Genomic DNA, 14843 nt, shown 5'->3' on the forward strand with positions numbered 1-14843 from the left:
ACCCAGGTAATTAGAGCTAGTTATGTTTCCTTGAATTGCTTGTATGATGTGTATGTGTGTTGCATTCTGAAATGGTATGTTTTTTGTGCTTAAGTGATACGCGAGGCCCAAGCCTAATTTCTTTAGTTTTGTATTTCTTTTATACATGTGTAATATGTGTAAGGCATGTGGGACTTGTAGTCCTATATAAAGGCATGCCTACACCTTTTGTAATCACTTTTAAGATAATGAATTAATTTTTTGTTGAGTATACTCTAGACTTAATTCCTTGAAACTCAAGGCTGAAGAACCAAGGGATTCCTCATCCACCTTCCATTCACTTTGCCATTCTCTCATTTTCCAATATTAGATTCTTACTCTTCCACGCCTACCGCTCAGGATCAGCCACCTCCGCCACTGGCCACATACTCCTTCAGCCGCATCAGCCCCGTATCACATTCACACTCTTGCGTTTTCTCAACGTGTCATTTCTCATTTTCACAAGTTCCCTTCGTTCCTCTCAAGCCTAACGCATTCCTCTCGTTCCCGAGAGTGATTCTCCCTTATCGCCAACACAAATCCACCGATTAAACCACAACCATGCCCCGATCCACCGATTGTTGTACCTTTCCCTTCATCTTCACTGATTGAAATCGAGTTCCAACCTTTTTCCACCGTTTAATCGGTCCATCTCACCGATCAAACCAACCTAGACCACCAGATCTAAATCCTCCGTTGAACCAACCTTCAATCTAGGGTTCGTTCGACCTCTTCTCGCTCCAACATTGAAACCTAGGGTTTATAGAGTTTTAAGCTTCTTCCGCTGCGACATCTCCTCCAATCGTGCGTTCAACACCATTTCTCGGTTCTTCTCCGATTAGTCGTGACCAAGACCGCATCATGTGGTATCAGAGCACCGGTTCTTCCACGGACTTCAAGAGATAAGTTCTCTAGTCTCTGCTTGTTTCATTTTGTCTCGGTTTGTTTCTATCTGTGTTGATTCGCGTTTCTGTGGTTGATTTCTTCAATTTCGTGTTGTGCACTGAGTTTCCTCCATTTTCCTTGAGTATTATGTCATTGTTGTGCCTAAACTGTTCGATTAAATGTCTGAAAGAGCTAATCTGAGTTGTTTGTCATGAAGTTCTTCATATCAGTGTCATTAGGATTCCTGACTTTGTTGTTGTTGAGTGTGTTGTGCTTTGAGTCATTTTATTGAGTCTTTCATCATTTTTTAATCGGTCCAAAATTTTTGTTTCAGTCATTTTTTTTAGCATCGTTTCTAGTTTTGTCTCGGTCATGTCTGGTTAATTGCTTTTTCTGTCAAGAATTCTGGTTTAAAAACCGTGTGGTGCTGTTTCATTTTGATCTTGATTCATACCATAACATCTTCACAATTGATGAGTGATGACATTATAGAGCTTAAGTGCGTGAAATAATGTTGATCATGTCAGATTTGTGTTGGTTGATTTTGTTTTAGCATTCGTCAGTCACTGTTTATTGGACCATTGTGTGTCTGTCTTGCTATTTTGGTATGTATCAATGCTCACTTAAAACTGATCCAGAATGAACACCATATGAGCATGAAATTGCCTTGGCAATTGGCTTGGTGATAGACTGGAAATTCAGAGTGCATTGGCAGTTGACCGATCTGCATTGTCTTGTTTGAGTCTAGTTTGTTTTTAAAATCTGATCTGGCATATAGATCCTTGCTTGACATCTTGCATTCACTGTTTCCAGAATTATTTTTTTTCTTGCCTGTTCTGCATCTCAATGTTGAAGTTATTGCATGATGAAGCCTGATTTTAGCAGAATGCTCAGTTAGTCAAACTGCCAAGATCAATTTGCACGAAACTGCTATAGTGGCTGAGTGTCTTGATGCTTTGGTGTCTAGCCTTTGTTTGATTGTGTTTTCTGAGTTGAACCATTGTGCTTTTCACATGAATAGCCTGCTGAACAGTTGAAAAAGTAGTAGTTCATTATGTTGTTGTGAACTGTAGCAAAAGCTTTCAATATCAAAACAGACTCGAATAATCATGATAGCTGGTTTCTAAAACAGCAAAGGAAAAAAAGAAGCAATTTGAAAAGTGCAGTTCACATTATGAGCATTACTACTTGATTTATCAATTTTCTTTGAGGTAAATTCTCAATCTATTTGATTGTCAGCAGTGTAGACATTCAATCTGTTATGTTTGGTTCAACTTAAGTTCTTCTTTTGTGTTTTTAAATCTATTCTAGTTATAATCCTTAGGATTTAATTTGTGTGCCTGCCGTTCTAAATAGCCTTGTTTCTTGTTTGTCCATTGTTGGCTATCCTGGTTTGTCTCCATTACGCGTAAATCTGTTCAGTTGATTATAATTGAATCTTTTGTTTGCTTTCTTCATCCAATCTTGAGATTGTCTATTGTGTTGTCCTGTCAGCCTCTCTTATTTGGTGCATCCATTTGTTTGTGGCTGTCATTGTTCTGTCCTGCTTGGTTTAGGTTTCAGACTTTCACCTTTGCCTTAGCTTTACTATTCCTGTTGAGAATCTGATGTTTATTCTGGATTATGGATATGAAAAAAAGGTAAGTGAATGGTAGCATCCTAGGTGGAAGTTATCCACAGGATTCTTTGGCCTAGACTGAACATATCTTCTTAAGCCTACCCTTTTGAGTGTGTTAGAGAGTACCCTGAGTTGTGAGTTTTGTGGGCCGCATTAAAAAGCCAAATTTGTTGTTGAGAGTTGTTCTAGTTTAAGTGCTACAATAGGTTTTGGATTTGAACTGTGTGCTAACTCTTTACTTGTGCAGTCTCCATAACCTATTTGTTCCAACAGTACTGCTGAATTAAGGTGAAGAATTGTGAGCTAAACACTGTAATCCACAGCTGGAGATAGCATTTGAACAAAAGAAGTTGTTTAATTGCCTCTGTTTGTTCCAGTTGTTTGCTTACATTGTGTGCCATGAATTGTATTTGGTTGGACTGATTGATCTGCTGCTTTAGAATAGAACTACTTGTGCAGGTTTGAACTTATTGGAATTAAACAATCGTTGTAGTAGTTCAAGTGGGAATTTTGACTTTGAAGATTGTAATTTCATAGCAAAGGAATTCTTGAGCTGCCCAATGGTACAATACTGAGAAAGGGAAGTTCTCACTACCCTATATTTCCTTTTACATGATCTGATATGGGTTAAGGGTGTAAGTGATAGTAGATTGGTGTATTTGTGTTTACAGGCTTGGATCAGCCGATTCTTGTCTAAACCGAGACTTGATAGCAAGATCTGGGCAGGTTTTTAGTTGAGCACGAGACCTGAAGCAAGGAACAAGCTCTAGGCCGTGATTCTTCATGAGCTGGACCGTAGCAGTGAAAGTCATTATCAGCAATAGCATAGTTTAGTATTTTTGTTTTTATTTTTTCTTTGTATTTGATGGGCTTGCAGCCCAACTGTCAATGTTAGTTTTTTGTTTTTGGTTTGTAAAGGGCCTTTTATAAAGTCCAAGATTGGAAGAGTTCGTAGTGCTCTTTCCAACTTTTGGCAACTTTATTTGTTTTTCTTTTTTTGATTGTTTGATTGTATTCACATTCACATTTAGGGGTCTTAGAGTCCGCTAATTGTCTTTGTTTGTGTGTCCTTTGATTTTAAAAGTAATTTTATTTTAAAGGGTAACTAGTAAGTAGCTTAAGACACATCTGGCTAAGGTAAGACTTGTACTTAAGCTGTCTTTATGACTCACCTCTCTTACCTGGAATTTGTCTAAAAGTGAAAACTTTTAATCCTTTAGAATAAGAAAACTTTTAAGAACAAAGATGTCTTGTTATTCATATAGTTCATCTAGTTCATATAATTCATATAGGAACTTTAATTTTGATCAGCCCATTAGTCTTAAAGAATTTATAAGAGAACATGATAAAGCTAGGAGGAAGACTTGTTCATTTCATGAGTTTGATAGGATTGAGAATACTTTGTATAAACAAGCTAGGGAAAATATTCCTTTCTTTGGTGAGGATATTGGTGCATTTACTTACTTAGCTTGGGAAAAGGAAATTGATGACATGNATTTCTTTATGGTTAGAAGAAGTCAATCTGAATCCTATTATTCTCGTGATTGTGAATCATATGTAATTAGTCTTTACACTTCTCGATTTGAAAAGTATGCAAGAGAGTGGTGGGATGAAAGATTATATCATGTTAGGATAAGAAGAAAATTTCCCATTCATGATTGGAAAGAATTGAAAGCTTGTTTGAGAAGAAAGTTTGTGCCTCTAACTAAATATTCAAAGTAACTTAGAACTTATGAGAGAGCTTATTAGAGAAGGCAAGTTGTTCATTCAAAATTTAAGTGGGTTCTCTCGTAGGGAAAGAGAATTTTTAGAGAAACTTAAGAGGCAATGGGAAGAATCAAGAAAATATAGGATAGAGAGATTAAAGAGAGAGCAAGAGAGAATAGAGGAAGCAAGAGAGAGAAGAGAACAAGTAAGAAGAGAAGAGGAAGAAAAAGAGAGAAGAGATGAGGAAGAAAGGAGAGAGCAACAAAGAAGAGAAGAGGAAGAAAACGAGAGAATAAGAAAACATAAAGAAAGAAAGGAAGAAGAAGAAAAGAGAGAAGTGGAAGAGAGATTACAAAAGAAAGAGAAGGAAGAAATTGAAAGGAAGAAAATGGAAGAGAAGAGATTGATGGCAACATCTCCTACTTTTACAATAGAATCTAAACTGTTAAGGGGAGGTTTTCTATCTTTTCACTTTCCAATTGTTATTGAATGCTTTAATTCTACCTTTTCTTCCCAAAAATTTGCCATACCATATTTTCAAAATTTAGAACTTTTAACACATGACAATTCACAACTTGAGTTATGGTCACCTTTATGGATACCATTAACTCAATGCAAAAACAAAATTTCAAAAGAAGCAAGGTTTCATTGTCATAGTAAAATTGAAAATTTCAAATTTAGGAAACCTTCTTCTAAAATTTTATATATTTTGTTGGGTCATAGAAAACAAATTAGAATTATGTTTGATGCTTATTGCAGATTGATATTTGATCCAGGTGGAAGATATAAGAAGCCTACAAAAATAAATCCTTAAGCACACCATCAGATTTGAGGACAAATCCTTTCCAAGGGGGAAGGGATGATACGCGGGGCCCAAGCCTAATTTCTTTAGTTTTGTATTTCTTTTATACATATGTAATATGTGTAAGGCATGTGGGACTTGTAGTCCTATATAAAGGCATGCCTACACCTTTTGTAATCACTTTTGAGATAATGAATTAATTTTCTATTGAGTATACTCCAGACTTAATTCCTTGAAAGTCAAGGCTGAAGAATCCAAGGGATACCTCAGCCAGCTTCCATTCACTTTGCCATTCTCTCATTTTCCAATATTAGATTCTCACTCTTCCATGCGTACCACTCAAGATCAGCCACCTCCACCACTGGCCACATACTCCTTTAGCCGCATCAGCCCCGTATCACATTCACACTCTTGCGTTTTCTCAACGCGTCATTTCTCATTTTCGCAAGTTGCCTTGGTTCCTCTCAAGCCTAACACATTCCTCTCGTTCCTGAGAGTGATTCTCCCTCATCGCCAACACAAATCCACCGATTAAACCACAACCATACCCCGATCCACCGATTGTTGTACCTTTTCCTTCATCTTCACCGATTGAAATCGGGTTCCAAACTTTTTCCACCATTTAATCGGTCCATCTCACCAATCAAACCAACCTAGACCACCAGATCTAAATCCTCCGTTGAACCAACCTTCAATCTAGGGTTCGTTCAACCTCTTCCCGCTCCAACACTGAAACCTAGGGTTTATAGAGTTTTAAGCTTCTTCCGCTACGACATCTCCTCCAATCGTGCGTTCAGCTCCATTTTTCGGTTCTTCTCCGATCAGTCGTGACCAGGACCGCATCTATGAACTTAAGTTGCATGTTATGAAATGTTGAAAGCGTGAATCTATGAAACTGTGTTGTGATTCCATGGACTGAATGTCAATGTGGTGGTTTGCAGGTACTGTTGTGTCCTGTTTGGATGAGGCTCTGTTAGGGCATCTTCAATTAGTTGTGCTGTGAAAAACCCAGGTAATTAGAGCTAGTTATGTTTCCTTGAATTGCTTGTATGATGTGTATGTGTGTTGCATTCTGAAATGGTATGTTTTTTGTGCTTAAGTTAGGTTTTTGGTAACTTAAGTTGCATGTTATGAACTGTTGAAAGCATGAATTTATGAAACTGTGTTGTGATGCCATGGACTGAATGTGGATGTGTTAAATTTCTTGGATTGGACATGTTGGAAGTGGTTGAGGTGGAAAATTCTGTTATATTGTTAATTTGATCAAAAGCCAAGTGTTTAGGTAGAGTTCTAGGTCATTTGAGAGGAAGTGAGGTAGTGAAATTGAGGGTCAGGGGTTCTAGGTAGGAATGGGCTATTGGGGCAGCCTTAGTAAGTGGAATAAGACTTGTTTTAGTGTTATGACAGCAAAATTTTGATGTAGAACTGGTTGTAAGCCTTTTAGTGTGTTTTGTATGATTTTTGGTTCATTTTCAAGGGTTTTCACTAGTGAGATTTTGAATTAAGTGGTATGGAATAAATGTGATGGTTTGGGGACTATTGTTAAGTTTATTAACACTTGTTCAAGCGGTTAGTTGTAGAAAATTTGTGTTAAAAGGTATAGAATTAAGTTTAATTGAGTTTGAGTGGTTTAAAGTAATTAAATTGGATTGAGCAAGCAAATCTGAGTTAGGAGAGTGTTTTTCAATGTAGCTTGGTGCATAAGAGATCTTAAGAGTCAATAGAATATGTGTGTGGGGAGGGGGTGGGAATGTCCAAGTTGAGATTTAAATTGTATCTATGAAAGGTTAGTTTCTATTATGCACAATTCCACAACCCATGGGAAAATCCACAATCTGCTTGTGGACTTCTCTGTTTTCAAATCCGCAGTTCCAGAAGTAAATCCACAGGTTGTGGAAAAAGCCACAACTTTGTTGTTGAACTTGCTGGTTTTCAAATTTGTTTCTCTCGAGACAAATCCACAGGTTTTGGAAATGTCCACTACTATGTTGTGGACCTCTCTGGTTTCAAGGTTTAGATCACCTTAGTTACTTTCATTGCTTAGGTTTTAATTGAATGTGATGCATTGTTGGATTGTTTATTGTACTTTGACGTATGATTGTTGGAATGTTAGTAAACTAAAAGTATGTAAATATAAAGGTTATAATTGGTGTTGAATGTAACAAGTGTGGTTATTGGACGTAATTCATGGAGGTACCCTTAATTTGTTTAGAATAAAAGTAGGAGCTCAATCTTACGGGTCATTGTTAAGCCCCTGACAAGTGTACCAGATCGTTATCAAGTAATATATAAACGGTAAGTCCGAGTATCGTCTCCCAAAGGACTTTTAGGCCTTATCTTTCATGTAAATTGATCTCTGATGACGGTTTAAAACACCATTATTTGCTATGTGATTTTAATACTAAAAGCAACCTTTTTCACTCAGAAACTTGCTTGAACTCATGTGTTTTCAATAAATTGTGTGAATAAGAGAGTTGAGGTTGATTTTAACAGTTTTCTAACAAATTCCCCTTGTTTTAACAGAGATTGAAGTAATACTAGAAAAAGAAGTGAAAAGTCAAGAAGATGGAGCTAAAAAGGGGACAAAAAGGCACCAAGAAGGGAGAAAACCCGAAGCCCAGGCGATAGGAACGAAAAATAGCGTAGGACCAAATCACCGCTGGTCGCCTGGGTGACGGCCCCAACGCCCAGGCGACGGACGCCCGAAGCTTAGGCGTCCAAAATTGGCACCCAAGCCTCACATGAACCTCAATTCACGCTTGGGCGAGCTCCTTGCAACGCTTGAGCGTGATTTCACGTGGATCGGGCCCTGATTCTGCTATGATTTGATTCTTTTGGACCAGGCCGCACTTTGGGACGTGTCTGGCACTATTTAAAGGACCCTGGGGCTCTAGGTTTTGCATCCCTGGTAGAAGAGAGCATAGCAATACACTCCTAGCCAATTCTTAGTCTTCCATTCTTCTTTCTTTCTTCCATTGTTCATAGGTTCCCCCATGTATATGGGGAACTAATTTCGTTTTGTTGTTGGGGAATGATGTAACCTTGTAAACTCTCATGTATTTGAATTGATTCTTAAATTCATATGCTCTTTTTTCAATAATTGTTAGAGTAATTTATCTGTTCTTACTGCTTGCTTATACAGTAGCATGATCTGTGATTTGCATGAGTGCCGACAGGTTCCTTTCAATTTAGGTCCTTGTTAAATTACTCCTAAGGGTTATATTGCTCAGACATGAGGGTATGGGTCTTAGTCGTCTTAACCTCTTGATCTTCACATCTTTTTGCCAGAAATGCTAGGAATTGTATGAACTGGTAAATAGGGACAGACTTATTTACCGAGACATTGGGTTTAAGTGTTTTAGTGAGGGACGTTGGAATTAATGAATGAAAGAAGAATTCTTATATACATGAGAGGGAACTTGGTGAAATCTAACCCCAACAACATATTCATCTCATATCAATCAACCTCCATTCATCTCTGTGCTCTTTCGCCACTGATCAATTTTAATTTGCTTTATTTTATTATTTTTGCAATACAAAACCATGATCTCTTTTACTCTAGGTCTTGATTAATCTTGTTTTCACACAACTGTTCAGCGCCGAAAGAACTCTGGGATACGATACTTGGTCTTACCATTTTATATTACTTGTGTGACTCGGTACACTTGCCGATTTGCCCCAACAAGTTTTTGGCGCCGTTGCTGGGGACTCACGGTTTAAGCTATTCTATTTGTGTGATTCTTGATTGATTTTGACTTTATTTTATTTTATTTTATTTTATTCCATGAATTTTAATTTTCAATTTTAATTTTTATTTTTCACTCCCTAATTTCCATTTTTATTTTTTATAAAATAAAACTAACAATCTGTGAATTATTTTTTTATTACTAACAATCTCTCTAGAATTTCTGTGCAGGTCTCACAATATGCTCTAACAAGATGCAATTTTACCAGGATAATTTCAACTACTGGTGGGAACCCTACCCAAGCACAAATCAAAGTCAATATGGGCAAGGTGGAAGACTATTCAATAGTCCACCACCAGCTGATAGCACTACAAAGCTTGAGGAAACCCTCCAGGAGTTCTTGCAAGAATCTCTCTCATTTCGGCAAAACATCCATGCCTCATCACAAAATATAGAGGCACATTGCAGGTCCTTAAGTCAGATGCTGAATGAGATCACAAACAACGAGAGGCCTCGAAAGGATTGCAAAGATGTTGTCATTGAAAATGACAAAGTTCCAAATAAGGAAAGAGAAAAAGAAGAAAAGAGAGAGGATGAGAGAAAAATAGAGAGAAAAGAAGAAGAAAGTTTGAGTGATGAAGAGCAAGAAGAAGAAGAAAAAGAGGAAGAGATAAAAATAGAGAGAGAAGAAAAAGAAAGTTTGAGTGAGAAAGAGAAAGAGGTAGAAAAGGAAGAAGTTAAGAGAGAAGAGAATACAATTGAGAAAAGTCCTTTTTTTCCTAAAGAATGTCCCAAGAAGAAAAAGAAAGAGGGGAAGGATGAAAGCAAAAACAAAGAATCATATGAAAACCAAAACCCCCCTCCTCACCCAAAAAAGGACCATAGGAAGAAAAAAGAGAAACAGTTTGAGCGTTTCATGGAAATCTTCAAGAAATTGGAGATTAAAGTTCCTATGATTAGGACACTGCAACAGGTTCCTGGTTATATTAAATTCCTAAAAAAATTCAACAAAAAGAAAAAAATATCTTGAACCCAGTTTCTGAATTTTTTATCTTTTATTTTATTTTATTTGCTTTGATTTGATTTGATTTTATTTTATTTTATTTGATTTTATTTTATTTTATCTTATCTTATTTTAAGATTTTTTTATTTTATTTTATTTTATTTGATCTTATTTGATTTTATTTTATTTTATTTTATTTCCTTTTATTTTATTTTATTTTATTTTTTTACTTTATTTTTGTGTGGTTTAGATTTGATTTTGTGTTTGAGTTTTGTGTAGGTTGTGCGCTGCTTCTGATGGCAGTACTGACAACATCTATTGATGGATGTTGATGAAGAAGAGAAAGATTAACATCTACTGAAGGATGTTGATGAGAAAGATTTGCATCTACTGATGGATGCTGGAAGAGTTGGAGAGAGCATCTACTGATGGATGCTCCTATGGAAAAGAATGGTGACTAGACATCTACTGATGGATGTTAGGTGATTAGGCATCTACTGATGGATGCCAATGAAGATGAGAAAGAAAGGTGTCTACTGAGGGATACCAATGAAGACAAGAAAAATTAGCATCTACTGATGGATGTTATGATGATGAACTTATTGGGTCAAGCTAGTGACGTGAAAGAAGCGCTTGCTGGGAGGCAACCTAATGCTCTGAACCTTTACTTTTTAATCTTTAACTTTTATTTTTGGTTTAATGTGTGTTTCCTTTTATTTTATTTTATTTTATTGTGCTCTGCTTGAATGAACTAAATTGCTTTGATTCAATTGTGCCTGTTTTATGCAATAAGTTTTTCTTTTTGAAACTAGTTTTTGATTGAAGTTGAGATGATGCATGATGATAAATTTGTGAGACAGATGCTTGAAATAAAGTTTGATTGAGATACTAAGCAGGTTGTTTTTCTGAACTTGAGAACTTGTGAGTTTACCTGTGTGAGTTTTGAGCTTCAGAGTTATTTTTAAATAATTGTTGTCACTTTGGAAGCATGAATGATTTTGCCCAAATTTTCTGTGATTGAACTACTTGCCTGCAGGTTCCACATGATCAAGGCCATCTTTTGTTATCCCTTATTCTTTTGGCCTTCAAAATATTTTTGCCCACTAAAAAGAGAACAATTTGTTCTAACCTTTGAACCTTGAGCCTTATGCATGTCTTGAAAAACCTTTTTGAAAAATCTTTACCTTGAGTTAAGTTGAGAACATTTGATGAGGTACTGATAAAGGTTCAAGTTTGGGTTACCAGGAAACAACCCACCTCTCTAGGTAGTGAGCAATCAAAAGAAAAAGTAAGAAAAAGGCAAAAAGAAAAGAAAAAGTGAGAAAAAGAAAAATTCAAAAAGAAAAAGAAAAAGCTCACTACAAGGGAAGGCTGGGAAAAAGAAAAGAGTGTTGTTCTTGAAAGATGAATTCATAAATGTCTCTCTTAACTCAAGGAACTTTGCTGACCAGAAAAACCAATTTCCTTCTTAGCCCAGCCAAGTTACAAGCCATGAAAAGCCCTTGTGATGACAACCTGTTTGCGAGAATGTTTGATTGTGGTTAAATGAAAGGAAAAATTAATGTGTGACATTGTGACAATAGAGAGAAACATCACACCATACACCTGTGAGTTGAGTGAGACCCTTTTGAATGCTTGAGAGATATATTTAAGTGCTTGAGTGAAACACTTTCCCTGGTGAGGAATAGTTCTCTGAATTTCTGATTGCATCTCTCCTTGGTTGATTGATCACTCTTAAGGATAGAACTTATTGAAAATGAATCACATTGAGCATGATTGAATTGAAACACCTGCACATCTTGACTGAAATCTTATGCTGAAATTGATAAGAGTGATTCCTTCTTTTGGAAAAAGTTTTTGAAAAAGGTTGAGTCATTGTGGTGATTGTTCTGAAAAGTTGAGTTGCATTTTGTTTGCTTGAGGACAAGCAAAGTTCTAAGTTTGGGGTTCTGATGACGGTTTAAAACACCTTTATTTGCTATGTGATTTTGATACTAAAAGCACCCTTTTTCACTTAGAAACTTGCTTGAACTCATGTGTTTTCAATAAATTGTGTGAATAAGAGAGTTGAGGTTGATTTTAATAGTTTTCTAACAAATTCCCCTTGTTTTNAGAAACTTGCTTGAACTCATGTGTTTTCAATAAATTGTGTGAATAAGAGAGTTGAGGTTGATTTTAATAGTTTTCTAACAAATTCCCCTTGTTTTAGCAGAGATTAAAGCAATACTGGAAGAAGAAGTGAAAAGCCAAGAAGATGGAGCTAAAAAGGGGACAAAAAGGCACCAAGAAGGGAGAAAACCCGAAGCCCAGGCGACAAGAACGAAAAACAGCGCAGGACCAAATAACCGTTGGTCGCCCGAGCGACAGATGCCCGATGCTTAGGCGTCCAAAATTGGGGCCCAAGCCTCACATGAACCTCAATTCACGCTTAGGTGAGCTCCCTACGACACTTGAGCGTGATTTCACGTGGAGCGAGCCCTAATTCTGCTCTGATTTGATTCTTTTGGACCGGGCCGCACTTTGGGATGCGTCTGGCACTATTTAAAGGACCCTAGGCCACTAGGTTTTGCATCCCTGGCAAAAGAGAGCATAGCAATACACTCCTAGCCAATTCTTAGTCTTCCATTCTTCTTTCTTTCTTCCACTGTTCATAGGTTCCCCCATGTCTATGGGGAACTAATTTCTATTTGTTGTTGGGGAATGATGTAACCTTGTAAACTCTCATGAATTTGAATTGATTCTTAAATTCATATGCTTTTTTTTCATTAATTGTTAGAGTAATTTATCTCTGTTGGAAGTCCCACAGCGACTAGAGATAAGGCCATTTAAGTGTACATAAGTGGGTGCAAACCTCACCCTACAAGCCGGTTTTGTGGGGTTGAGTTAGGCTTAAAACCCACTTTCTAACATGGTATGAGAGCTATGGTTAGAGTCTATCCTAACGATATTTGTTGGGCAGATTGTTCCACCCGCTATTGGGCCGTTATCGAACCACCCATTAATATTTAGTTTCACACTCGAGATGTATATACCTCGGCGTGAGGGGGTGTGTTGGAAGTCCCACATCGACTAGAGATAAGACCAATTTATAATATATAAATGGGGTGCAGACCTCAACTTACAAGCCGGTTTTGTGGGGTTGAGTTAGGCCTAGAACCCACTTCTAACATGGTATCAGAGCTATGGTTAGAGCCTATCTTAGCGATATTGTTNCTTACAAGCCGGTTTTGTGGGGTTGAGTTAGGCCTAGAACCCACTTCTAACATGGTATCAGAGCTATGGTTAGAGCCTATCTTAGCGATATTGTTGGGCAGATTGTTCCACCCGCTATTGGGTCGTTATCGGACCACCCATTAATATCTAGTCTCACGCTCGAGATGTATATACCTCGGCGTGAGGGGGGTGTGTTGGAAGTCCCACATCGACTAGAGATAAGGCCAATTTATAATATATAAGTGGGGTGCAGACCTCACCTTACAAGCCGGTTTTGTTGGGTTGAGTTAGGTCTAGAACCCATTTCTAACAATCTCTTCTTATTGCTTGCTTATACAATTGCATGATTTGTGATTTGTATGAGTGCCAACAGGTTCCTTTCAATTCAGGTCCTTATTAAATTACTCCTAAGGGTTATATTGCTCAGACATGAGGGTATGGGTCTTAGTCATCTTAACCTCTTGATCTTCACATCTTTTTGCCATGAATGCTAGGAATTGTATGAAATGATAATTAGGGACAGACTTATTTATCGAGACATCGGGTTTAAGTGTTTTAGTGAGGGACGTTGGCATTAATGAATGAAAAAAGAATTCTTATATACATGAGAGGGAACTAGGTGAAATCTAACCCCAACAACATATTCATCTAATATCAATGAACTTTCATTCATCTATGTGCTCTTTTTCCACTGATCAATTTTAATTTGCTTTATTTTATTATTTTTGCAATACAAAACCATGATCTCTTTTACTCTAAGTCTTGATTAATCTTGTTTTCAACAACTGTTCAACGCCGAGAGTCCTCTAGGATACGATACTTGGTCTTACCATTTTATATTACTTGTGCGACTCGGTACACTTGCCGATTTGCCCCAACATTCTCATAAAACTTGAAAAGAATTGATTTTAAATGTTTAATGCAAAGAACGAAAATAAACATGCAAATGCAAGTGAATCAATTGACAAAGAAAAGATATGAATGAATGGAATTGTTGGGGTTTACAATTTCATTGTTATCCACCCTATTATATCTACTTTTCTTATTTAATTCGCTTTATTATCTAATTGCCATGCAAATTTCTTAGCCTACTCTAAACCCGATCTCTTGGCGAAAGGGGCCTATCACGAACTACTAGTTTACTATCTCTAGTCTCCCTGAGTAATTAGCAATGCAATATATCATAGAAGCAAAATACAATTGATCGTCATACCCCTATCTCTAGGCAATATTGCTTAATCAAGGATTTTCCTATCAGTTCATGACTTCCTCGTACGTCTCCGTATCGTCAAAGGCAAATATCTTCATATCGAATGAGTTAAACGATATGAGCATTGAGCATAGATAAGAAACCCAACAATTGATAATATAAGCATATGAATAAAATAAGAATTTCAATATTAGAGAGTTTAAAAAGATTACATTGTTCCCCAACAACAAAGGGTTTAGTTCACTGATGAAGGTTGAAAAACAGTTATTTTCATATGTCATTTTAGACCAAATTACTCCCTTTACTTTTTAGAATGAGCTTAGAATCAAGCAAAACTCAATAAATGAGTCTGTAGAGAGTTAAAAGCTATTTTTAGCGATATTATGCTTGTTTTGCATTGTTTTGTAGCATTTTTGAGAAAGTGAAGAATGAAGTTGAAGATGAAGGTCCTAGACTCAAGAAAAGGGAAGAAGAATGAAGAAATGAAGAGTCAACGTACCGCCTGGCGGCAAATTACACCGTTGGGCGGTCCAGTGCGAGGAGTTGGCACCAGGCGGTGCAGCCAGGTGGATTTGCGATTAGAGGCAAACCGTTGGGCGATAGACCCCTGCCGCCGGGTGGTAGCGCGGCTTGAGGGAAACCGCCGGGCGGAACAAGTGTGACGTCGGGCGGTTGTCTGCTGGGCTTGGGCCTGTTTTCTG

The sequence above is a fragment of the Vigna radiata genome, chromosome 5, assembly GCF_000741045.1.
Source record: "Vigna radiata var. radiata cultivar VC1973A chromosome 5, Vradiata_ver6, whole genome shotgun sequence".
In the NCBI taxonomy this organism is placed as follows: Eukaryota; Viridiplantae; Streptophyta; class Magnoliopsida; order Fabales; family Fabaceae; genus Vigna; species Vigna radiata.